Source organism: Carettochelys insculpta, chromosome 5 (assembly GCF_033958435.1).
Source record: "Carettochelys insculpta isolate YL-2023 chromosome 5, ASM3395843v1, whole genome shotgun sequence".
In the NCBI taxonomy this organism is placed as follows: domain Eukaryota; kingdom Metazoa; phylum Chordata; order Testudines; family Carettochelyidae; genus Carettochelys; species Carettochelys insculpta.
The window spans coordinates 11498211-11523631 of NC_134141.1; the positions used below are offsets into that span (position 1 = coordinate 11498211).

Genomic DNA, 25421 nt, shown 5'->3' on the forward strand with positions numbered 1-25421 from the left:
ATGTCTTCTGTTTTTGTTCATCATCCCCCAATGAATATTGACATTTATCAAGTCAAAATACACAAAGTATATTTCATAACTGTTAAAATCTCCCCCTTCCCTCTTTGACAGTTGATTGCACCTTCAGAACAGCTTGAAACTGAAATCTCTTATTGCAGATAATGTCCCTGCTTTTATCATACATGATTTCTGGTTTGTTATTGCAGGGCTGATCATAATTTCTAATTTTTTAAATACCATTAACCCCTACAGGATTAAAAAACACTAATTATAGTCTTTCCCTGAGAAACAATAGCTGACCCAAATATGCGCTAATGCAGCAGTAGAAGCGATTTTAAGGCAATTTCGCCTGCATCGGCTATCATGCTGAAAGTTAAAATAGCCCCCACTCCACCATGCCACACAGACAGGGAGTATCTGATATCATGCAGATGGTGGTAGTATCAAGTATCTGCTGTACACTTATATCAGATACAATAAATAATACACAACTGATGCAAAATATCAATTTCATTCTGTTCCTAGTTACTTGAGACCGCACCACAAGCATTACCTTATCTCTAACTCAGTGGAACACATCTGCCCAGACCCATCACTGAAGACTAAATTAAATTTCCTTGGCAGCAGCATTATTATATATGCAGCACATTTATCTATGGCTGTCTTTTCTATTTTCTGTCTTAAGTGTCTTGAAAATGTCAAAGCAATTCCATTTGTGCCTACTCAAATACTTGCCACTAAACATCCGAATGGGTCAAACCCAGGTAAAAAATGGTAACATTTTCTTTTGTCAATCCCCAGAACCTTCCCAAAACAAGACATTGTCGCTCTAATAAGATGTCGTATCAGCAAAAATCTTATGCTGACATCCTTTGAAGGTCCATACAGTGTAATTATAAACACAGGGAAAACGATATGCACATATTAGCTTTCAGAATCTGCAGTATATTACTCCACTGACTGAGAGGGTAATTAAGGTCAAAATAGTGCAACACTTGAAGAAACAGAACTGTTACGGTCAAACCTGCATGTCTTGTGAAAGGAAAAGTTCTTAGCGCTGCTGGCTTTAAGAGTTCTTAGAAACAGTTAATAAAGTAGTTAAAAAGTGGCTAAAATGGAGGAAGGTGAGTCACTTGGTCTTCTAGCTTTTAATGTTACCTTATGAAGAGACTAAGAAAAAAAAACAACCAACCACAGAAAAAAATTCAACTTTTTTTTTGGACTTAATTTGTTTTAAGTAATGGGACTATGCTATAGGAAGGACCACACTCGCAAGTAATCATCTGCGCTGGTTAAGGGTGTGTGGGTTCTAACTCTTCGTTTATGTCCAGTCTGCATGTAGAAAACATGTTGAGTCATGTATTACAGAACCAGGCTTAATATAGGTTCAAATGCAGTTCCACAATCATGTTTTGCTATCATTAACAGTAGTAGATGAAAGATCAACGTACAAATGTGGGAGCCCTTAGTGCATGTTGTTAGGCCATGGTTATCAGACAGACCCAAAGGGAAAAGGTGAAGAACAGCTCCTCAGCATGAGGAGACCTGCACACGTTACCAGTGGAAGGTACATGGAGGGTACTGGGTATTTATCCCCAAGGGCTCATCTTATCAGGGAGAGTTTACTCCTCCCCCACACCTAGCACCACAAGGCTGAGCCATAATTTCCTCAAACTCTGGAGGAACAGCCTGTTTCATCCACAGGGAAGGCCTCACTTTCTGTACTGCCAGGACGTCCCCACATAGCTAGAGGCAGGGCTGCTGACAGAACTGCTAGGCCCCTAAGCAAGGTATGGGAGGGCCCAGCTTCAGGCCCTAAGAAAGGGCAAGGCGAGGGCCTAGTGCTCCCCCGGCAGCCCTTCAGGTGCTGTCCAGACTGCACCACCTGGGGCTCTGGCCGTGATTTAACAAGCTCAGACCACCACTCTTGCTGCAGGAGCAGTGGTGAGGAGCTCCAGGCTCTTCTAAATCACCAGGCCCTGGGGCAGCTGCTCTTTTCCTGCCCTCTTTCCTTCTCCCCCACCCCCACCAACCTGGTCAGCAGCCACGTCTAGAGGCCACCCCAGGCACTCTCCTCAGAGGCCATTCCCCCTCTGGGGGTAGGGAAGGGCACAGGAAGTTCATACAGCCCAGAGCTGTTCTCACTGGCTGGGGGAATCTCTACAGCACTGGAGATAGGATAATGCATATGCCACAAGCCCACTCCCCCTTCAATAGTCCCAGACGGTTTGCTGATTTCCAAACCCACACAGTGCCTTCCGTGAGCTCTGTGCAGCAGAGACCAGTGACACCCCTTTCCACACTGGAGGCAGGTGACACACTAGTAGATGAAGAAAAAGTCTGAAGGGTTAACTTGGATAGGCTCAATGAAGCCATCCACACAGCTAAACACTTTTAAATACACTATCAGCTTTAAAAAGGGCATTAAAAGATGTAGGAAATACAATATTAAATTATACCAAGGCACACCTCAGATCATGCCAATGGCAAGATTTACTTCAAAAACAGGAAACACACCCACAATATTTGCCTTAAAAAAAAAAATAGAGAGAGACTGAGGAAGCTAGACTCAATGAGCAGGAACAAAAAAAAAAAAAAAAAAAAAATGGTTAGATGAATGGCAAAACCCTATAGCTATCTAGCGAGGACATGAACTAAAGTAGCTCATCTGCTTCGCCACTCACTCTGCCCAACAATACAAGAACAAGAGACCACCACATTCAAAACAAATTAAAAAAAACCCTGCTGTAAGCCGTATACAGTGCAGTTAACCTAGAGAACTGACAAATTTTACAGGCTACTCAGAGACATAGTGCAGCTAGATTTTTCCTGTATAAGTGTTTTATTAATCTTTGCAACTTTTTTAATGCACAGATGGGCATAGCAATAACAATACTAATATAATAAAATCCATAGCCCATTCTCCATAAATGTAAATAATTAGCGTGCTTCCTGTGGGTATCTAACCAATGCCCAGTTCAGACGCATAGGGAAGGAACTAGCATCTTGATTTTCCATATGGCTGAATCCTTAGACTGAAGGGCAAAGCTTCCACTGAAGCACTGAGTGTTGGCTTCTGCTTCAGGTTGGGCATCTGAGCAGATGAATAAACAAGTTCCATTTTATACTTTTTCCAAACAACAGAAAGCAAAGAGTTCTGGTAGAATATGTAACAATCCATCAGCAGTCATACTTTTTTTATTTCTCTCATTTTAATCTGCATAGTACTACCCTATTTAAATACTTTTTCATGATTTTTACAGGCCATTTAACTCTAGAGCTAATCTAAAAAAGCAGCACAATTTAATTAGTAGTTAGGCGGACAGTAGATATGAAAAAAGGAAACTAGGTCAGTTAGCTTTATGGGGTTAACTGGCCAGCAGGAAAGTAATGGATGTTAAAACACAAAAACAAATTTCCAGCCGTTAATAATGCATATCTTTGCTATATGGCCCTAAGCTGCTATTTCTGCCCAGTTTGCAGATGCACTGAAACAATTTTTAGTTCTCATTAGGAGGCTGTACATATGCATACAGTAAGAGCAGTCTATTAAAGCAGACCAAGTGTATCTAAAAGTGTTCAATTAACATTTGGAATGTTTCTTGTAAATTAATGCCCCATTGAATAACCAGCTTCCATACAGAACTGTCTGTTTCTGTGTTCCAACAGTGCTCTATTTTCATGCATAGCAGATTCAAAATACAGATTGTACCTCCCTAAATCAGGACTCTCTCATCTGGCAACATCCATGGACAAGCAGGACCAACAATGTTTTGGACCCAAGGGCCCCAGCACTGGGAGCCCAATGGCAAGAGGACTGGCATCTGCCAACTCAGCCTGGGCCAGAGCTGGCACCAGGAAGGTCAGGGCCAGAGTCTGGCAACCCGGCTGGGGCTGGAGCCAGCAGCAGTGGGGCTGGAGCTGGCAGTAAGGAGGCTGGCATCTGGTACCCTGGCTGGGGCCAGAACCAGCAGCGGAGGGGCAGCAGGCTGGTGGGGGCTAGTGGCCAGGAACCTCCCCTGGCCCAGCAATTTCCCTCGTTCGGAACCAGTCAAGTGTTGAGGGTCCCAAACCTGGGAGGTCCAACCTGCCTCAAACTCAACTGCAAGGCTCCGTATAATGAATATTCTCTCATTCCAACAGAGCAGGGAAGTGAATTCTATTTTTTGTGTGCGAGATTGCTTTTTGTGAGTGCTCTACTACCCAGACCTGCCTTACTCCCCCAGAGCATGATCAGGGCGCTCTGCCTTTCAGAGCTGACGAAACACAGAAGTTAACAGAATAATGAAAAAAATCACTCGGCAATTGACAGGAAAAATCATTCCCCGAGGACGTCGTTCACTAATATTGTTTGAACAGTTCTACTACATACACACACTGACAACTTCACTAGAACTACTCTCATACTTAGAGTTAAGCATGTCCTTAAGTGCTTTGCTGGATGGGGGCCAGCGTACTCAGCACATTGTAGGATCGAGCCATTTACAGATAGCCAAGTGAGTGAAACTGATTTATGGGGCAGGGGTGAGAGGGAAAACAGAGAAGCTAGGAAGTACTTTTACACTGGAAATCCAGAACGTCAATATTCATACAGCTAAGGTATCCAGCCAATTCCCTACAGCCACATAATCTTTAGTCTGCCGTTATCATCCAATTAGATTTACACAACCCATTCAACAAAGTTTTAACCACCCTGTTTGGTTGTTAGAGCGATACATGGTGTGGGATATATTTTGGGGATGTGTATGTAGTTTATTAATACAAAAATAAATGTCAAAGGTAGGAAAATCAGGAAACATATCATTAGTAAAATTCTTAGGGAGTGTTACTGCATGAAGGAAGTTGTGTAGACGGGGACAGTCTGGTACAATAAAAAAAAAATCAGTAGTATTTCTACACAATTAAATAAGGTATCTGAATGAAGGAGTTTGAATCTGTGTGTGTAAACCAGAGCTGAATGTCACCAGAGCAGCAGCAGCAGCAGCTGCTATCTCAGGCCCTGAGGCCAGGTGGGATGGGGGCCCAGTTCCGCACCCTGGATGGAGCCAAGAGCAGAAGGGGAGGAGCCAAGGACAGTCAGCTCGCAGCATGGCCCAGACAGCAGTACTGCCCCCCACCCCCGACTACTTCACAGCTGTGCACAGCTGGAGCAGCACTGCCATAGCATTTCAGTGGGGTCTGGAGCTCCAGCCACTGCCAAAGGAGCAGTGGTGGCAACCAAAGCTCTGGACCCCTTTGAAATGGAAGGCCTAGGGGAAATTATCCCCTTTACCACTTCCTCCGCCCCCCGCCCCCCCCCCCCCCCCCATCAGCAGGCACGCACCAGGGCCTGTCTTAACTGAAACGGAAGACTTCACTACGCTACACACGAACTGACTGCAATCTAGGTGAATCTACATGCACTAGCTTGCTGCGCTCTGTGAGCTGCCGCGCACGGTAACGCTGTCTCCATGAAGAGTGAGGGTCTGTCTACCCTACAACCACAACAGTAGCATCGAGGAGCCATTGCAGCTATGCTGCTGTAAGGCTCTAGTACAGACACGTGGTACTGTGACAAATTGCATTTTCCATCACAGAAGTAAATTCACTCCCTTGAGAGGAAGTAGTTCAGCTGACAGAAGAATTCATCTGGCAACCCAGAGCACCGCCACTCTTAACACCTTACACACAGGGCTCTGGCAGTGCTACAGCTTGAGTAAACACTGGCTATCCCAAAAGGGAGGCACTCGCCTGTTGATGGAGGGAATTCACCTCCCAAAGAGGAGGTTGCCAAGTCAACGAAAGGATTCTTCTGGCAACAAAATGACATCTACACTGGGGTTAAGTTGGCTGAACAACCTCTCACAGATGTGGATGTGTCACACTCCTGAGCCGTAGCTATGCTCAGGTCACTTCCCAGCTTAGATCAGCCCTTAATGTTATAGCCTGTTGAGTGCAGACAGTGACCCCAGTTTATATTCTAAGTTGGTTCCTTAGTGGTTCCTGTAGTGTTGAGTTCTGGAACTACAATTCCCAGGACGCACTGAGTAGGCTAGAGGGGATGGAAAGGAAGAATTTGAGCTCTGTGAAAGGGTGAGAAGAAAATAAACTTTATCTTTGCTATTTGGGCCCCTTTTGAGGGAGACTCAGGAAGCAAGGTACAGAACAAGTTGTCCACAAGCACAAAGAAACAGAAATTTAACTTAGGAACAGGAATCACGAGGCTCCGAGTTATCTCCTCCTGTTGCTACTCCCAGGAAAACTCCACAAGCCTAAAGCTGCTGCTATCTGCAAATACTGCTTGCTGAGAAGAGAAATTTAAAGGGGCCCGTGTCTGTGTTTTCAAATTGCTCCCTTTTCCCCAGCCAGCACATTCCTCTGCAATGCGGAGTACCCCAACTTCACTTCCACACTTAGAACCACGGCCTAAGTTTGGCCTCCGCTGTTCTCCATGAGATCTTCCACTCCCACAGGAATAACAGAAGTTTTATGTCAGCAACTGCACACTTGATACAGAATCTTCAACTTTCGCTCTAGAAAAGTGAAATGCCTTACTGTTGCATTGCCTTGGTTCTGAAGGGCAGTGAGTCGTCAAACGTCTGCCACAAGATTATCTGAGAGTCAATGGTTGAGTCAAGAGAATGAACAGACAAGCGAAACCATAGAAAGCTTTATGCAAAACACTGTTTGCTGACAGGACTACTTTACTTTCAACAAGAGTATGAATGTATTAAAAAAACAAACAAGAAATACTAAACAGGATGCACATCATGTGTCGGGGCTAAACCTTATACCGTTCAAATGGAAAGTTTTGTTTGTGTGAAGCTGCCATGAGTTAAAAGATGTTCAAGACATGCGTGTCCTATGCAGATAAAAATCTGAGGAAAGTCTGCTGTATTAATAGATGGAAAGAAATGAAACACTTCAGGATTGTCCATAGTTGATGAAAATCAGCAACTATGGAAGAGAAGAGAATGCTGATTCCCACCTTGGACCAGAAAGCATTAAGGACACTGACAGTAATGATGGATAATTTAGAGTAGCAGGAATTGCCTACTGCCTAATCTTGTTTCTAATATTTACATATTAGGAGAAGGATGAGGATAAAGGAGGATACTTAAAAGACTGGAAGACTGTTACCAGACTCAAGTGAAGATCTGGAAGTGACTGTATAAAGTATTATGATAATTCAAAAGGGCAAAGGTATTTTGTATCTAGCTTGGTGCAAATCAAAACACAAACTGGAATAGCTGTTTGTTTCTACAGCTTGGAGTCCAGGAACTACTGTTCCCAGCATGCAGCAGGAAAGGAAAAGGGAAGTGAGAATAGGAAATTAAGAATATGAGCTCTGTGGAAAAGTTGAATAAAACTTTTCTTTGCTGTTATCAAACTTCTTGAGTCTTCCTCAAAGGAGCTCAGGTACAAAATAGCACAATCTATATCAAGGTACAGGTCAATTTAACTAGATCCTGGCATGATTTTTCACAGCCAATCAATATAGCTAGGGAAACCTATCTACCTTTCAGGTGTAGATCAGGCCTTCGTGTGCGGTAAGATGAGGTGTTTCACAGCTGATTCGCAGCTTGGCTTGCTGCATAACTCACCATGCAGACAAGCCCAGAATAATTGTGGATTGCATGCCATTGTTGGTAGATGATAAACACTCAAACATTTGAAAAACAAACATTCTTTAATAGTTCATTGATTCCTTAATTGGTCAGTTTTTGCTCTTTTTTTTTGTAGATCTGAGACGACAAAGTTAATGTTGGGAGACTGAAGGCTAAAAGCAAGACCTCCACGACTTCGACCATGGTGTTCCAGTATGCAGACAACAACATGGGAGAAGGAGTGGCAATCACAGTCCTTCAGGCCATCTAAGAGCCTTTGCTGAAGCATATGAGAATCTCAGTCTCACACTGAACATCAAAAAGACCAAAGTGCTCCACCAATCCTTGCCAGTGGGAAAATCCCATGTATCTTCTATTGAAATCAATGGAGGACTGCTGGAAAATGTGGGTACTTCCCATACCTTGGCGGTCATCTTTCTGCTAAAGTCAACATTGATGCGGAAATCCAGCATCATCAGAGCCGTGAAAGCTCTGCTTTCGCCCACCTGAGACAAAGGGTCTTTGAGAACCAGGACATCTATCCCAAGACAACTCTCCTTACATACTGTGCAGTGGTGGTTCCAACACTACTATATGCTTGTGAAACCTGGACAACATACAAGCATCATTTGAAGGCACTTGAACAATATCAGCACTGTCTCAACTGAATCTTAAATATCTCTTGGGTGGATAGGTGCATGACCGCTAGTGTCTTTGAAGAGTCAAACATGACCAGCATTGAAGCCATTATCATTCATCAATAACTTCGCTGGACTGGTCACATGGTTCAGATGTCTGATCAGCACTTCCCAAAACAGATTCTGCTTCACAAATTGGAGGAAGGACTGAGAAGTGTTGGAGGCCAGCAGAATTAACGTAAGGATGTGTTTAAAGTACACATGAAAGTGCAGCCTTGGTGTCAGCACTTGGGAGAACCTTGCCCAGGATCGTCCCCACTGGCGAATGATAATCCAGGATAGGGTGACGCAATTTGAGAGGTCCCACCACAGTGGAGATAAGATGAGGCAGAGAAGAAAAAAGCATAAAACACTGCCCCATGCTTCTCCACCAGCTACCACCATCTGCCCCTTCTGTGATAAGATCTGAAGCTCCAGAATTGGGTGGATCAGCCATCAACAGACTCACAAATAGGAGGGTGACATGAAGACATCCTACTCATTATCAAGTGACCACCAAGAAGAAGAATGCAGGAGTTCATGGCAGCAGGAGTTTGGCTGGAAACCACGATATTGCATGATGGAGGCTAAATCTCTGCAAACCTGGTGCTGCAGGGTTGTTTGGGGGAGGGGTGTGGTCCAGTGGCAGATTAGGCCCAGGCACCCTAGATAATATGGGGCCCCCAGAAAAATCCCAGAGGGGGATGGCATGAAGGTGGGGCCACAGGAGAAGGGGCAGAATGAGTTGGAGCCACAGGCAAGGCTGTGGTCAGGAGGGGCAGAATAGGGAAGAGGCTCTAGCCTGGGTCCAGCAGGAGGAAGGGAGATCTGAGAGCAGCAAGTTGGGGGCATAGCCTTAGCCAGAAGAGGAAGGGCCTTGGTCAGCCAGACAAGAGCAGAGGCTTGCCTTCCCAAGGGGAGTCATCACCCACCACCCAGGCCTGACATGTCCACTGATAATTTCTATATTTTATTTTGCTTGGAGTTTGAAAATATTTTCAAAATTGTGGTGTGTTTTGGAAATAGAGCTTAATTTGCCATTAGCTCAACTAGGTCAGTTCACATCTTTGACCTTAATTCTTTTATAATTAATGTTTTTCTGTATGCAGCCTCTCTCTCCCACTCCCGCCTCTTGCCCCCATCTCAGGGTGGGAATGTCCACATGATAAGTTACACTACCAGACACACCTCCCTAAATACGTCTGAACCTCTAGGCCAGACTCTGGGCCACAGTGACTCGCAAAGCAGACAAATTAAGAAACATTACTGATGGCATAGACCAAGTCTGACTCTTCTTCCGACAGGCCTGAATTCAGGAAACCAGAGACATGTAGGCTGGAAGTGGTCTTCAGAGGTAATCTAGTCCGGCCCCCACCTTTGCTGAGGCAAAACAAAGTAAAACTAGTCCATCCCCGACAGGGATTTTACTAACCTGTTTATAAAAACATGCAGGGACAGGAATTCCACAACGTCCCTTGGAAGTGCTCTGTGGATATTCACCTTCAGTGTAGAAGGATAGCAACTAGGCCCATGCCAGCTGGCTCAAGCTAAGGGGTTGTTTAATTGTGATGCAGAGAATCACGCATGGTTAAAGACTAGGCTCTAGGACCCTGCAATGTGGGAAAGCCCCAGAGCCCAGGCTGTAGTCTGAGCAGCTACTCTGCAGATCAACAGCTCATTAGCCTCAGTCCCATGAGCCCAAGTCAGCTGACACCGGCCAACTGCAGGTGCCTAATTGCAGTGTAAATATACTCATAGTAGGGAAAGCTTTCCCTCATGTCTAACCTAACTCTCCTTTGCTGCTGCTTCTCATCCAACTCTGTGGGCACAGAAAACTGATAGCTACCCCCTCCATAACTAGAGCCCCAGAAATCTGCAGATATCTGCTTAATACTCACAGGTAGCCACACCCATGGATGTGGATGCAGAGATCCATGGCTCACGTTTGCAGCCACAGCTGCAGGCACAAATTTTATATCTAGAACCCTGAAAATGTGTGGCTCCTTTATAGCCACAGGTATCTGCATCTGCAGATGTCACTGGCGATATATGTAGCTCATTTTTGTGGATATTGACACAGATTTTGAATCTCTGGAGAGCTCTGTCTGTATCTGCTACTGGCATATTTGAAAACTGTTAACCAGTCCCCCCCATCATGCTTCTTTCCTTGAGCATAAGCACACTCAGGTTTGTAATATTTCCTCAGAAATCAGGTCGCTAAACCTTCTCTCATTTTTGTTGTTCTCCTCTGGACTCTCTCAAGTTTGTGCACATCCTTCTTGACTTGTGATGCCCCAGAGTGGAACATCCTGAAGCCTGAACAGAATACCCAGCTGAGGTCCGAAAAGAGCAGGAAGATTACCTCCCATATCGTACATATGATATACCTGTTAATAAACGTATGAATAATATTCACAATTGCATTTATACTGCACTCTCCAGATCCTTTTCTGCCATACAACTACCTGGCCAGTTATTCCTCATTTTGTAGTCATACTTCATAAGTGTAGTACTTTGCATTTGGCTTTATTGAACTTAATATTGTTGATTTCATACCAAATTCTCTAATTTATGAAGGTCATTTTATATTCTAATCCTGACCTCCACAGTGCTAGCAAGCCCTTCCATCCTGATGTCGCCTGCAAATTTTAGAAGTTTACTCTCTACTCCAGTATCCATGTCATTAATAAAAATATAGATTAGTATCAGAAGCAGGAGAGAATGTTGGGAAGACCCAACTAGACACATCCTTCCAATTTAAATGGCAAAACTACTGGTAACTACTCTCTAAAGTATGGTCTTTCAACCAGTTATGCACCTACCTTATAAACATTTCAACAAAAGCTCCCTGTTCCACAGAGGTGCTTAAGCACATGCACAATAGACATCACTAGAGCCTGTTTATGTTACACACGTACTTGGTTTTAAACAACAACGTGGTGCTTTCTGATAACTTTTACAGCCACTTTTGGCTTTGCAACCCAGTACCTCTGTTTCCATTTATTATTTGATTAATAGTAGTTACATTATAAAAATTAATTTCCTCTGCACTTCTACAGCAACACTCTTCCACAGAGCTCCAAATACCTTAGAGGCATTAATGAATTACTCCTCACAACATCCTTGGAAAAAGATAAGAACTATTTCTGTTTTATAGCCAGGAAAAATAATGAGGGTCAGATACTTGGGGCTTGTAACCCCTGCAAAGTTAATTAATTAGTGTCCTGGCCTATGCAAAAGGTCTTGACTCAAGTGCACTGGTGCTTTTAATTCGAGTTGGCTGACCTGTCAAAACATATAGCAGGGCAGTTAATAGATGAACTGTGGCCTAATCTGGACCACCACTGTCTTTTGAACAGACTGTGAAATTGACTTCTTATCCTTGCTGTTGTTGTTGGTTTTAGTTAAGGTTCAGCTTTCTCGATCAAGGTAGAGTCTAAGTCCAGATGCCAGAGGAAATCAATACAAAAAATAACTGATTACCACAATACAGGCTAAAACTGGAGTTAACACATCTTCTAAGCTCTTAGCAGCTCTGCAGTGTGGACTTGGGGCCACCAGCACATGCGTGGAGCTGGCCTCCAGTGCTTTCCCCCAATTCCCTCCACATGCCCAGGAAGAGGAAAAATTCATAGAGCAGTTTATTGCAATGCAACCCCAGGGCTGTGTCTACACTATCCCAAAACTTCAAAATGGCCACGCAAATGGCCATTTTGAAGTTTACTAACGAAGCGCTGAAATACACATTCAGCGCCTCATTAGAATGCCGGTAGCCGCAGCACTTCAAAGTTGATGTGGCTTGCAGCCGCGCGGCTTATCCAGACGGGGCTCCTTTTCAAAAGGACCCCACCAACTTCCAAATCCCCTTATTCCTATCAGCAGATTTCGAAGTTGCTGTATTTTAGTGCTTCATTAGTAAACTTCGAAATGGCCACTTCGAAGTTTTGAGCTCGTGTAGACACAGCCCAGAAGTCTTAGAGCACACCTACACTTTGAGCTGGAGACAGAATTTCCAGCTTGGGGAGACACGTGCTAAATTTGATGGAGATAACGCAATAAAAATAGAGGTGTGGCAACAAAGGCATGAGCACGAGGAGGTGTTAAGTCCCCCAAGGAGGTTTCCTTCCTAGACAGTGGGTGCATAGTTGGACAGCTAGCCCCTTCTACCATCCGCTCCACCATGGGCACTCCTCTCTTTTTAGAGTGCTCGCGTGATCTCAGTCACCTGGGTATATCTCCTCCATCTGGCAGGCACACCTGAACTCAAAATGTAGAGGTTACCAGTGCCACCACTGCATATAATACAAGTGTAGACACAGCAACTTGAATGTTATTTTGCTGCGTAGCCATGCTCATGTGATAGGCTAACGAACAGCTTGAGTGTAAAGCGGAGAGCAACGAAAAATGATAAAGGGGCTGGAGCACATGACCTATGCAGGAGAGGCTGAGGGATTTGGGCTTATTTAGTTCGCAGAAGAGAAGACTGACAGGTGATTTAATAGCAGCCTTCAACTTCCTGAAAGGGATGGGGAAAAACTGTTCTCAGTGGTGACAGACAGCACAACTAGGGGTAATGGTCTAAAGTTACAGGAGAGGAGAAGGTTGGATATTATGAAAAACTACTTCACCAGGAGGGTGGCGAAGCACTGGAATGCACTGCCTAGGGAGGTGGTGGAATCTCCATCACTAGAGGTTTTTAAGTCCCAGCTTGACATAGTTGTGGCTGGGATAACTTAGTTCCGGTTGATCCTGCTTGGGGCAGGGGGCTGGACTCAATGACCTCTTGAGGTCCCTTCCAGCTCTGTGATTCTATAATTCTATGAGTGTTAAGTTTACTCTACACAGCGGATATACACTAAGCATCTTGTCCAATGTTATATGCAAATCAGGGCAGAATCACCAGTTCGCTTTGGACAAAACAGACTAATCAGTTTGTTTTTTCCCCATGGCGTACCTAGTCAGTTTCAGTGGCTGTTTCTCATGTTCAGGTTGAGCTTCTCTTGTCCCATCCCCTTAGGGCATGACCTGTGCTGAACAAGAGAATTTGTTGGACCACAGGAAATCAGTATTGTGTAGCAGCATTACCAACACTGCTTATTGGGCTCTCAGAAGACATTTAGTGGGTAAATTAGAGATCAGCAACAGGACAGAACACTGAGACCCTGGAGTGGTGGCTGTAAACAAACTTGCTGGGACCACAGGAAACATGGCCACACCCATGGTATGTGGTCACCCGGCTAACTTAAATCATGCCAGATTACAGCTATTGCTGGATGAGAGTGCGCCAGATTAGAGCGGTTGAACCTGTACTAGCAACAGAACAAGATACAGTAAACTCTTTCATATCCAGCATTCTATCACCTGGAACTGTCAAAAAGCCCAGCATTTTATATCCAATATCAGAAAGTCAGTCACATCAGCTATAATTCAAAACTGCTTCTGGAAGTGGTGCTATACAGCACCAGAGAAAGATTTCAGTTTAATTGACTAAAATACTTTCTGGATCTACTTCTCCTTGGTATTACAATAGAATAACAGTCAAGTAAAATAAAAATCAACAAAAATTGCTGCAAAAATTCTATAGGTTTCGAATCAAGCCACCATAAGTCAGATTTTTGCAGTTTTTTTTTTTTTTTTTTGGGACCAAACTTTTGTTAAAAAGTCACTGGTTAAAGTTTGACCTGGAAAGTGGGAAACTAGAAAATAATTAAGGCTTTTGACATATGGTCTTGATCACAAGGACTATCTCATCAGCTTGAAATCCTGTCAATTTTAAAACAGTTTTAAAACGGTTACTACTCTTGCCCGTTTGTGGCTTCACATTTGATCTTATTTTTAAAAGAGGTTTTTCTCTCACCTAGTGCTGTATGAAAATCTCTCACAGACCTCCAGCGAAACTTCCTGATTTACTAATTCTATAGGAAAAATGATGGAATTGAACACAAAGACCTGCTGTCAAACGCAGAAAGTAAACAAACTTGTGGGAGAACAGCGCGCGCGCGCACACACACACACAGTTCTTTCAGTTACTGTAGGTGTTATGAATAAACAGGAGATTTTTTAAAAAAATCAGACTAATTTTAAAAATATCATCCTCTCTTCAGATCATATCAAAGCCCTGGCTGGGATGATTTAGTTAGGGTTGATCCTGCTTTAGGCAGGGGGTTGGACTAGATGACCTCCTGAGGTCCCTTCCAGCCCAAGGATTCTATGATCATAGGAAAGAAAAAGCAAAAAAAAGCAAGTATTTGCTATTGGGAACGATCACAGAATTAAACCTAAAATATTGTTTGGTCCAATCCTGTCAATTCCTGAAAGGTGCCAGATAACAGACAGAGAAAAGTAAGAGGACAGGGGACTGGATGAAGGAAGGAACTGTTCATCAGTGCCAACATGGAATTTTGATAATAAACGGACAGAAATGAGAGACCATACACTATTGAAAATGAGAACAACGTAGCAAGGATACAAAATAACTTATGCTTGCAAATGTAATGTCAGATGTGAGAGAGGCACCCAAGCTTGAGCAAGACAGTGAATTTTTAGGTTTATTCTTTTTACTAAAGACATTTTATATAGGACCAGCGTATAACTGTGTAACATTATTTATATAGAAACTCTCCTTTAGAGCTACATGTTACTTTAGATAGAACACAATCACTTCCCACAATGCAGAAGGTTTCCATTTTTCATTTCCATTTTGCTTTTGACAGTTTGTGTTTGGAGCAATCATATAAACATGACTTTATTTCAGGACTCGGATTTACTAAACAAGAAAATGTACACAGTAACTAGCCAACCAAGGGCCTCATTATGGAATCTGTGCAGTATACTTGTTACCTAGGAAACGAACTAGAGCACTGGTACACTGTAATTTCTGTCTTGCGACAGAATTCTTCAGTCCTGCGGGTAAATAAAGTTCATAAATCGACAAATCAGCATCAAGGTCAAATAATTTAATATGAAGCAGTCATTCTCCACAGGTCTTTTAAAAAAATTTTGCAAGTTGCTTTGGAGTATTTGACAGAAACATTAAGATAAAACACAACAAGTTAAAATTCTGGCTTAAATATTTTTCATTACAAATGTGAACTGTAAAAAACTGTTTAGAATTCACGCTCATTTAAAATAAATATACCTCTCTTTTTTCCCCCCCACATTCACCTCCCTCTACTTTACTTTGCAAAAAACATAAGTGATAGTGTTTGAAAGCAAAGCTTTGGCTCAACTAGTTACACTTGAATTATCGGACACATAACCCTATAGAGGATTCATTTCCACATGTTTCTTTGAAATATAACAAACACTAGTTAATCCTGACAATGCCCTTGTGAATTGGGTTATTAACCCCATTTCACAGATGTGGAGAAAAGAGTGACTCACTCAAAGGGTAAAAGTAAATCAGTGCCAAAACTGTGCTAGAATCTCCCTGGTTCCCCATGACATGTTCCAAGCATCAGACCAAGGTCCATCATCTATAGTAAAGTTAAAAGGCTTGCTTCAAGGTGAAGAATATTAAAAATGCTCTCTGGTTTTCCATTAGTGAAGATTACTCACAACACTACTCGCTTAAAATGTTCAATGACAGGAACATCAAGATGGGATTTAAGAAACTTTAATAAAAGGTGCATTCCTTGACTGTGAAATGTGAATGTCCAGCAACGTAAACTGATTTTGGTACTCCTCAAAGGCAGTCACAATGAGTCATTACTTAGTAACTGTACAAAGAGGTACCCAGCATATACATACTCATCCCTTGTTAAATATGTACTTCACTTACGAGAACTCACTTAAACGAGGGACAGGTTTACTTACCTTTGCTCACTCTATGAATGAGCAGCGCCCTGCTAATATGAGCCTTACCCCCGCTCAGTGGCTCCAACCCACCGCAGCCTGACCGCCCCACTCCACCAGTCCCACAGCCCAACCTGCCACAGCCTGATTCCCACCCCACCCCACAACCCCCACCCATAGCAGCCTGCCCTCTGCCAGTCTGGCAGCAGCCTGACACCCCACTTCCCCTCCCTGCCAGCCTGGTAGACCTAACCTGCCGGAGCCTGACCAACCCTCTCCACCCCCGCCCCACCACACACCCACCTTCAGCAGCCTGAATGCCCCACGCACCCCAGGGACCCAACTGGCCACCAGGTTTTAACCCTCCCTCCCACTCATGGCCCCAAACTGCCCCCAGCCTTTAACCTTTTCCAACCCCTCAACCCACGGTTTACTTCCCTTTCAAAAGCAGTGCCGCCTGCTGCCCCTCCTACCCCGAGCTCTAGGAACCCATCAGAAACTTTTCCGTATACTTTAATGAAAATGTAGTGTCCCTCTTACGAGTTTCCACCTACGAGCACAAAGTTGGGAACCAACTGTGCTCGAAGGAGTGAGGGATGAGTCTACAATCTATCCTCCTGAGAACTTCTTAGTGTACACACATCGGAAGATAAAATACTAATCTACATAATGCATTAATTGTAAAAGCATACAAGAGAAAATTGAAAAAAAGAGAGAAAATTAAGTACATACCTGCTCAATAAAGTAAAACAAGGTGACCAAATGAAAAAGTGTTAAAGATGTTACAAAAGTTGTTTACTGGTTTTCAACAACGTTTTGTTTACTCTGCAGAAATGCAGCTATTCTAAACAGAAAACAAAGAAGTCTGTTAATGCTGTTTAGCTGAGAACTTGGGTAAATGTCACTGTTACAAGGAATAACTAAACTACATATCTCACACGGACATTAAAAAGCACAAACACAATCCATTATCCACCCAACACTTTCTGTTAATATTAAGAGTATACAATACCTCAGTGTTAAATTTTAGCTCCACTACTGACAGAGTGTAAAATATGTAAACCACCAATTTGTTAGTTTACCTTTTACTGAAGGGCTGATAAACATTAGCACAATATTGAAAGACACATTTTGCTTAAAGCCCCAAAGAGAAAGGAGGCACTCCTGCATTTTACTCCAGGATGAGTGACAGAGTCATTGTAGAGGCCTGAGTAAATTATAAGTCTAGTTGTATTTTTTTGGCTGAAGAGTAGCTGTAAAATTAGGAAAAAGAGTAGCATCTACATGATTTCTAAAAAAAGAATAGAAGGGATCTAACACTCTAATTAACACTTTCAGGATATTTTGTTTCAAATCTCAAAAAAATAAAAAAAACTATAAGAAGAAACACAAGGAATGTGAAAGGGTTGTACAGTAGTTGTTTTTGCACATTGTTGTATAGATTAGCATGTACACTCAGAGCTTGCTCCTGCTCCCATTCAAATCAATAAAAAAACCTCCAATTAAGTTTAATGAGGCAAGATCTAATCCTGATTCTCTACAGTTCTAATTTGCCAGCACAACTAAGGATGATAATAAAGCTAAGAATAGAGAACAGGAGGAAAGAAGCAAGCATCCTGTGATAAAAGAATTCTATTATTGAAGGCAAACCTATACTGAGGTTTTTATTTTTATTTTTACCTATTGAACTTCCTATTGTCACTCATAACTCAGCTTGATTTTTGAGAAAATAATATGAATTTTCATGCAGTATTATTTAATATCCAGCCAAGTACAATTGATATTTATAGCCATTAACACCACATGTGAGGAAGGTGAGTTTTAACATATCCTACTAATTCCTTTCTGATGGAAAGAGGTTCTGGTTTTAACTGTTGAAGTTAAACCACAGAAGGCTCACTACAGCTTTCCACTACAACATGGTTCATTATTTTCCTTTGCTTCCCTCCTTGTTTTCCAGCACTTTGATTCCCTCTATCTCCTGATTTGGCTTGCTAACAAGCCAGGTTCAAGCAGGGTAATGGTTTTAAATGCTTCTACTGTTTGCTCATTACCAACCATTGGGTCTTCTGCATTTCCTGCAATAAGGCTATTGCACTCATCACAGGAGATGCTTCCAGCTTTTGATGTACAAGACTTACTACAAAAAAAAAAAAACAAAAAAAAAAAAAAAACACCAACCCCCTAATATGTTACAGAAGATTTCTGCTCCTCCATAAATCAGTGGAAACAATCGAGCTATGTAAAAGTTGCACCTTCCACACAATCAGAGCCCAAAACCTATACTAAAAAGGTGCGGGGTGGGAGGAAGAAATATCACAGTCTGAATTCAAACAAATAAGTCCAGTCCAGCTTCTACTCCTTTCTGCATATGTTCCAGGTACCATGATTAGCATCCAGCTGTTTACCAAACTGCACTAGCTCTCTAGGGAGAAAAGAGGCTTGCCCTAATAAAACCACCTCCAGACTTTCCGTCTCTCTCTAAAGATGGCCAGATAACACTTCACTGAACTTTTGATGCTTACAGGAACCAAGTTTGTTAAGATGTGCCAGGGTGGAGGCAGGATGCAGGGGTGGGTGTGTTATGTTACACCCCAAATCCTAAAAGAAACTGAGGGGCAGGACTTTTGTTTGAGAAGGGAGTGTGTCAGAAAGAAGGGACTGAAAAAGATCCCAGCCTGTCCAAAGCAAAGCCACCTCCCTCTGGCATCTGAAATAACCCCGGCACAGCACAGCACGTCGCCCCGCATCCTGCCAGCCAAACCCACCCCAGGGGGTGGGATCTCCTCCTGGCTGGCTTTGGTCCCAAACACCCGGCCCTGCATGCAGCCTCCAGGCCAGAGGCAATCAAAATCGCGCTGAGTCCAGGACCAGATGGGAAAACCCCATGCAAGCTGCATGCTGCCCCAGTGCCTGCCCTCCAGCGCTGTCCTGCACCATGCACTTCCTGGAGAAGCAGAGAGCTGGCGGTAACACCCCCCCACCCCCATAGGGCTCCTCAGATTTTAGGGTCAGAGAGCCAAGGAGAGATGGGTTTTCACATGAAGAAGTAGAAATAACAAAGGAATCAGCTCAGCTCCCCCCCCCCCCCTCGGTGTGAATTCATGGCTGTCTGCCCTACACACATGCCTCTCCACACAACCAGTCCACCTGCCATGCCTCTCCACACAACCAGTCCTGCCCCCCCCAGCCCTTTCCCACACAACCCACCCTCAAACATCCCTCACCACTGCAGACAACCATTGATCCCCAACACACTCACCCTTCTCCACACAACTATCCCCTCACACACAGCCTCTTCTCACAGCCCAGGCCACCCTCAATACAATCCCCTCCACGCAACCATCTGCGCCTAACACAATCCACTCATGTCACGCTCACCAGACCCCTCTCCACACAATCAATCACCCCCCCCACACACACACACACACAATCCCTTCACCCCTCGACCCCGGCCACCCTTACCATGCACCCTCACTCCTTGCAGGCATTCCACCCCAATACACACACCCTGTGTTTCACCAACCCCCTCCCAGTACACACCTTGCCACACAAGACTACACACACACACACACACACACTACCAGCCAGATACGGCGCAGGAACCAGCAGATGGGACGAAAGGTGGGTTTAGCTAATCCTTTGTGCACCGAAAACTTTGTTTTAAAAAAAAGAAGCCACTGATCTATGAGGAACCATCTAGTAGTGACTTATCTGAACCCCTAGCTGATACTTTCCTGATCTTCCTCCACTGACCTGGCAACACACAGCCACACTCACACACTAGGGACCCCATTCCCCTACACCTCTCCACTCATCCACAGCTGCCCTATCTCCTCATCACCCTCCAGTACAAAGGGGATGTTCTGGGCATAGGCACACCCACAGATCTCCATGCCCCCCCCACAGACCTCCATCCCCCCATCCACTCCCCACCCCCAGCCCCACAGATCTCCATCCCACCCCAAAACACTCCACCCCCCACAGACCTCCATCCCCCCATCCACTCCCCACCCCCAGCCCCACAGATCTCCATCCCACCCCAAAACACTCCACCCCCCACAGACCTCCATCCCCCCATCCACTCCCCACCCACACACAGATCTCCATCTCCCCCACAAACACTCCAGCCCCTACCCCCATGCTCCCCCATCCCCTAACTGCCCCACACAAAGAGAGAGGCGCTGGGCAGAGAGCCCCGCGGGTTTCGTGAGCCCCCTCCCTCCCCTGCACACACAAAGAGAGAGACACCGCCGTGCCCCCCGGCAGCCCCTACCTGCAGGTGTCTGTCCATAGGAATGCGGGGCGGGGGCGGCGGGAGGCTGTGCGCAGGGGGTGGCTGTGGGGAGGAGAAGGTGTCTCCCATCCCCGGCCACTGGCTTCTCCGTCCGTCTGTCCGTCCGTCCCCCCGCCACTCGGTGTGCGCGCCGCCCCCGCCCGCTGAGATTAAGCGCTCCGGGAGCGAGCGCCCCAGCCGGAGCGCCTATCAGCTACCGGAAATCGCAGCGCTGGTCATAAATACACCACAGGAAGTGTGCAATCACACACACACACACACCGGCCCGGCCCTGCCCGCCCCCCGCTGCGGCCGGCCCGACTCTGCCCTCCCTGGGCGGCGGCGGCCCCCAGGAGGCGAATGGCGCGCGCACCCCCGGCGCCCAGCCCCTGCCCGCGCTGCACGCAGGCCATTGCCTAACTCTGGCCGCGGCGCCGTGCCTTGCACCCCCGGCCGGAGAGACGCGTGCTCGAGGCGGGGGGGCGTGCGCAGGCACGTGCCCGGTGCGTTTACAGGCACCCGGGTGCAGCGCGGTGTAAGGCGACGGGCGGACTCCCGCCCTCAGCGCCGAGGCGGCACGTGTGTGGGTCCTGGCAGCCGGCGTTGCAGAGGAGCTATGGGCACAGCTTTGTAGTGCCCGGGGTAGGTGGGGAGCTACACGGCTGCAGGAGCGCGCGCGTGTGTGTGTGTGTGTGTGTGTGTCGAGGGCCTGATGGAGCTTTTAAGCCACTAGCTCCGAACCTGTGAATTTCACGGAGATATAAAATTGCCCCTCCCCCGGCTCATCAGGAGACAAGCAGCGGTCCCTGGGGCCGGGTCTGACCTCCCAACCTCGCCGCCCCCCCGCACGCTGCTGTCTTCAGGCTCTTGTATATTTCTGTTACACACACACACTCGTGAGATGTGTGTCACTAATCTGGGGCTTTGAAGGGCTCCTCGAAGTGGGCCAGGGCTCTTACCCCCTCCCCCAGCCCCATAGGACGTGTTGTTCCAGAGGAGCGGGGACAAAGCTTGCATTTGACCCCGGCTGCTATTGCTTTGGGCAGAAGCTCCCGCCCCTCTGCCAGCCAAAGGTGGGGGAGATCTCCTCCAGCCGGAGAAAGATGGAGGAGCCGGCGAGCTCTTGTTCAATGGCGAGGCAACAAACAGCTCTTTTAAACACTGTCAACAGCTAGGGAAGCTGCTCCGGCTCCAAGCGGCAGAACTGCACACCCGGGGGTGGGGGCGGGGGCGGGGCACGGCTGTGCCTCCCTCTTATTCAGTTCAAGCCGTTCTGGCCCTCGTCCTGGCGGTTTTTACTGGGGAGGGAGGGAGGGAGGGAGGTAAACGGATTAATTAAAGTGCTGGGCGAGTTCTCTCTTCCCGGTTGCGTTTTACGAGGCAGTGCTGCTGCTCTGTGGAGCTGTTGGAAATTGCACAGAATCCCTTCCTAGCTTCTTTAGCCGAGGGAGACGAAGCATCGCTGTAAACTCACGGGAAGACGGGAGAAAAGGGGAAATCTCGGAGAGGAGTGTAATTGGGGGGGGGGGGGGGTGTGGAAACCAGGATTATTTGTGGCACATTGCTGCCTTGAAGTTTACCGGGACCAAATAGCATGTCAAAACCACAGCGGCTTCGGCTACTCAAGCCTGTTAAAACACACCTTTTTCCTAGTGAAGCCAAGGCTTCTGCCTCGGAGTACGCAGCTTCTACATCTACTATAGCAAGCAAAGCTGCAAACATGCATTTAAACAAAATTTTTTCAGACTTCTTTAAAATCCTCTGCTAGGTTGCTGTCCGCTAACCCCGGACACAGCATGCCTGGTGCTGAATTGTGTGTGTGCCTGCTTGACTTCAGGCAAGCAAGTAGAATCATTGAAATAGTTGGGACTGAGTAGTGCTTAAAGTTAAGCATGTGCATAAATGCTGTGCTGAATCAGAACCGGCATGAGGAAGGAAACTGTAAATGACTTTGAAAGCCTGCGCTGGAAAAGCAACACTGGCCCCTGTACAGTTCTGTATTTGAAAATCATGTACAGCTACATGAAGTGTCATTCCAACTTTGGGATTTTCTCCAACCAGTAAGTGTAGCGTTTTTTTACAGGAAATTTTAAAAGGCAGGTTTATTGCTGACATGTTGAACGTACACAAGTCAATGGCATAAATTGTTATCGTGCCAATGGAATTATGCTGATCTACAGCAGCTGAGGTCTTGGCCAGTAGTTCCCACAGCTGCTGCTACTCAGCCATTGTAGATGTATATAAATATATATTTAACATGCATTTATAGTACAAAGATGTGTGTGAGTACATGATATGTGTATGCACACATACACATATATAGAACACTATATATAGAGTAGCAAACTGGTGGGAAGTGGAATGATGGGGCTGGGGGAGCAGAGCAACCTGGAGCCACTTTGCTCCACTTTCCCCACCGTGGCCAGTGAGTGCAGGGGAAGGGGCAGAACCCTGGCCCCACTAGTCCCCCAGGCTGTATTACTCAAGGGAGGGGAGCGGAGTGGGAGAACAGGCAGGTCAGGGGCAGAGCAAGTGTAAGAAAGAGGAGAGGGTAGAGCAGAGGTGGGGAGGGGTCAAGGCCTGGGGGGTTGGTCATCTGCCCCTTGAGCATGCAGGTCTCACTTCTGCCCACAAGAAATTCACAGCAGTGTTTAGATCAGAAACCAGAACAAAGGTTCCAAGTCAGGTTACACTCAAGTTATTTAGCCAAAAGTCCCTTTCTTGGTTGCTTATCTCTGGACCAAAATATAAAAGCCACCCCAGGAAATTGGTATCCCTCGGGACATCTTAAAACCTGGGTGATTAGCTCTGGTAACCCTCCTCACATGCAGCACATAAAACCCATGGCCCACACTGATACATAAACCATTTATATACTTAATGCAGTATGGTCTCCCAAAGACAGTGCAGGAAGTCGCTTTTATTGTCACAGGGTGTAATGAAAAATATCATGGAAACATTACACTGCTAGGGTTTTTTTGCGTGTAGTTATACATAGCTGAACAGGCCCTTTGCATTGCCATCTCTCTGTGTTTGGCTTCTCTTGCAATGAACAGCACTCTTTCCAAATTGTTGACTGGTCCATTTTTGAGTTGGGATTTTCTCCAGTCTTCATTCCTCACTCCAGAGAGAGAAAGGGAGAGGTGCTGCTGGGAAAAGAACTGTCTGCTCTGTACTCAGTGGTGTGGTCTTGTCTTCCTTGTGCCAGCTTTCAGGAAATTTGAATAGGCTAACACATTGCTAGCTTTAGGGGCAATATTGCTAAAACAAAAGTGTAATAGATGCAATCTGGTAACAGATTAATGCCAAAATGTTCATTCCAGGCTTGCCTTTGATGCAGTCATGTTATTTGATTATAAACTTAATCTTATTAATATTTATTATATACAGTAACGGGTTCTTTTCCTGTTACCGCAATTCTACTGAAGTCTTTAACATTTTAAAAGTCAAAGGCACAATCCTGCAACCTTAACACATGAAAGAAGTCCTTATTCAAAGGAATAAGACTGAATAATAATGAGCAATCATGTAACAGATCAAGAAATGGGACCCAAAAAAAAAATCTTTCTTCTTCCAGAGACTCCTATTTTTCATTAATTGACCTGCCATGTCCCCTCAATATCAGAATTATCCAAGTCTTGTAGTCTGTGGACGAAATCCAAGCCTCACTGAAGTCAACAGAAGTGTTGCCATTTACTTTAAAGGAGTCATGATTTCACCTGTGCAACAGAACTTTTTAAATTACACACTTCATATATTTAATTACACACTTAGCAGGGAAATGAAAGAGAAATTCCCAAAGCTATGAGCAGCAACCTTATAGCAGCCCTGAGTTCCATTCCCTCTAACATGCAGAGCTGTGAGACATCTAAATAATTATCTTCTGGAGCAATACAATGTAGGAAGCAATATATGCCAATATTAGACTGAAAGCAAAGTTTCTCATCCCATGCTTCCAGCAGCATTACTGACCAAACTGTAGATCAGGCTCTCTCCCAGCTGTTTTCCTTTGTCTTCTTAGATGCAATTTTGATGGAGAGAGGAGCTGTCTTGGAGCATTTGCCTCTCCTTTTATATTTTTAAATTTGCTCTTTGAAAAATATTTTAGGTAAGAATGAGGAGGCAGAAGGATGGAGACCTCATGCAGTTTTTTTCTAAAATTCAGATCTCTTTGTCCCCTTTTCTTGTCAAAGAATGGCCATTTGGAAGGTAACAGACCATCAGTTTTGTTGGTACCTAGCTGGGATGCTGGCTTGCACTTTTTCTTTGACAAACTGATACAGCCACTCCCCAGACTTATCTGGGAAACACACCGCACCCATGATTTCAGCTTAGGTTTGTAATTTTACATGCAAGTTTGCTATGTGCATGTTAGGCTCAATGTTCCATTTTTTCCATCCTTGAGCAAAATAAATTTTATGTGCACTGAGGCATATCACATGCACATCACCAGGGTGCACCAAGTCATGTGCAGATGTACACCATCAACAGAAACATGCTGGTGGCTGTGAGCGCTCTGCTAATCAGCTGGGTGACACCTGAGTTTCTTCTGGACAGCTGCCCAAGCATGCAGTTTCCAGAGAACACTGGCACCTAGCCCCACCACTTATCGGGGGCCCGGAGCTAAGCCACTCCCCACATTGCCCAGGGCCCTGCAAAGTCTGTTGCCAGACCTGTGGACCAATGTAACAACTGTGCTCTGTGCCTCTCAGAGCTTTGAAGCAATGTGAAAAGTAAGGGAAAGCTACTCACCTTGTGCAGTAACAGCTGTTCTCTGAGACGTGTCCCCCTGTGGGTGCCACTAGCCTCCCTCTATTCCAGTGCTTATTGCATGGTGTCTGCAGAAATTGTGCAAGATGGGGCCTCTGTGTGTGCGATCCAACCATGCACTGCCACAACAGATTTGGGTGATGAGCACAGGGGCGCACAGACACCTCAAGCGGAACAGCATGTGAAATGTATTTTGGAATTCCCACCACTCTGTTGGTAGAAGGAAAGCAGGAGAGCGGCTGTGCTGGCCGAATGGGAGAAAAGGAGACACTTGGGAAGAATAACAGAAATGGCTTGGACCCTACTTCCCTGGACATA

General features: G+C 45.3%; 1 protein-coding gene across 3 annotated transcripts in view; it reads right to left on the reverse strand.

Annotated features, from left to right (window-relative positions):
- The window catches only part of LOC142013372 (uncharacterized protein KIAA1958-like), a 125759-nt gene extending 105235 nt beyond the window's left edge, over positions 1–20524 (reverse strand). The window contains exons 1-2 of one of the 3 annotated variants that reach the window (XM_074994669.1): positions 20334–20524; positions 16790–16901 (exon numbers count right to left, since the gene is read on the reverse strand). The gene's annotated coding sequence lies outside the window, so the exon portion shown is untranslated. The remainder of the gene's footprint in view (positions 1–16789; positions 16902–20333) is intronic. The other 2 variants (XM_074994670.1, XM_074994668.1) reach the window with 2 other exon arrangements.
- Positions 20525–25421: the final 4897 nt, after the last annotated feature.